Raw genomic sequence first — 1523 nt, 5'->3', positions numbered from 1 at the left:
ATAAAATGGTATTAGTTCCCTTGATTAAAAAAAATTGGGCATAGGTTCCCCGGATGACCCCTAACCGGGGGCCAACGGTGCTTCCACAAGTTCAACAAGTGAACTTGGAGCAAATATTCCCAAAGGTGTTACTGACATTGATATATTAAAAACTAAACCAAATCCTATTTCCCAACAAATCACATATTGACACAGCTGAACAATAAAAATGTGATCATGTCTATACTCCACTCAAAACAATTTTTGAGAGACACTCGGGTCGCGGTACTAAGCGTGGTAATTTCTAATATCTCATCTGATTCTCCCAATGTACACATGTATTAGGGACTTCACAATCACAGCATCCAACCGCACTAACACAAGAAACCAATAAATTCGGGAAATTTCTCAGTAATGTTTGAAAATTAATCTTATAAAAATACAAGTGAATTTTTATTTCAGTTGTAGCCCAAAAAATATTTTTCATACCTTAAAGTTCGTTTTAGCACATTGTAATATGTACTTAGTACATGTATCTTGTACATTTGGGTGCTATCTTGACCTTTGACCACTGTTATTGTGAAACACCGTCGGCCATTTTGTCAGTCTCGCCGCTGATTTTCGAGCCGTTTTTTCGAGCAAATTTCAACCGTTTTAAACATTTTACGGCCTCAAAAACTCATATAACGAGGAAAGCAAGTTGTAGTTGTTATTTTCATGCGTAACTTTTCTTCTGGGGATGGATTATTTTTCCGCCGAGCTGCCGAAAACTTAGCGTCGCATGCGGTCGGTCGGGCGGCCGGCAGGATTTTGTATCGGCGCGCTTTGCATGTAAACAAGGACAGTCGGAGTTGTTTACATGAAAATTGTGTTGTGAAACGCCAGCGAGGTGTCTGATTTTCTACCAATGAGAACGTTTTCTTTGTGGCGTCATGGCGAGATCGACAATTCATCGTCAATTCACAAGATTGTGCCGACAATGGGGCCCGATCCATGCGATTAGCGGCTCGATCCACGCAAATTATAGGTGGCGCGCTGCGCCACCTGAGTTTAGGAATAAGTGGCGCCAAGCAAAATCAGGTGGCGCCGCGCCAGTGCGCCACCGGGTATTTCGAGCCCTGCCATATGGATCTGTGGCATTTTGTGACATATACATGTAAGTACATTCAAGCATCAGCTTTTACTGTGGCTTGACCACATACGTAATGAAGGCCTCCATAAGTATAAAACAACCCGATACAGCTGACGACAGCAAAACAAACCTCTCAGAGCTGCCATATTATAAATCTTAATGGATGTCCCCTGGACAGTGGGACAACACTTGTGTGATGTGAAGTACATCCACACACATGTAGGGTAACGTGTTGTTACATGATGAATAGCACTCAACACTGCAGGGACAGGTTTATATGGGGGATGGGACAGGTCGCAATTTAATGGCATGAACACAATTCAATTTCCTGGTTCCTCATAGTGCTTGCTTTTTGGTAACAGTGCCTTTCCCAAGGACACATGAGGGAGAAGGGATTCGAACCCAGAACCTT

The 1523-nt window shown here is 42.7% G+C and overlaps 1 protein-coding gene across 1 annotated transcript in view; it reads right to left on the bottom strand.

The window, feature by feature from the left end:
* The window catches only part of LOC109479343, a 118550-nt gene that overhangs the window by 17698 nt on the left and 99329 nt on the right, over window positions 1–1523 (bottom strand). The gene's annotated exons all lie outside the window — the stretch shown is intronic.

This window comes from Branchiostoma belcheri, unplaced genomic scaffold (assembly GCF_001625305.1).
Source record: "Branchiostoma belcheri isolate BF01 breed outbred unplaced genomic scaffold, Haploidv18h27 scaffold48, whole genome shotgun sequence".
NCBI lineage: Eukaryota > Metazoa > Chordata > Leptocardii > Amphioxiformes > Branchiostomatidae > Branchiostoma > Branchiostoma belcheri.
The sequence above is the reverse complement of the archived record's forward strand: the minus strand, read 5'-3'. Positions and strand labels throughout refer to the sequence as shown.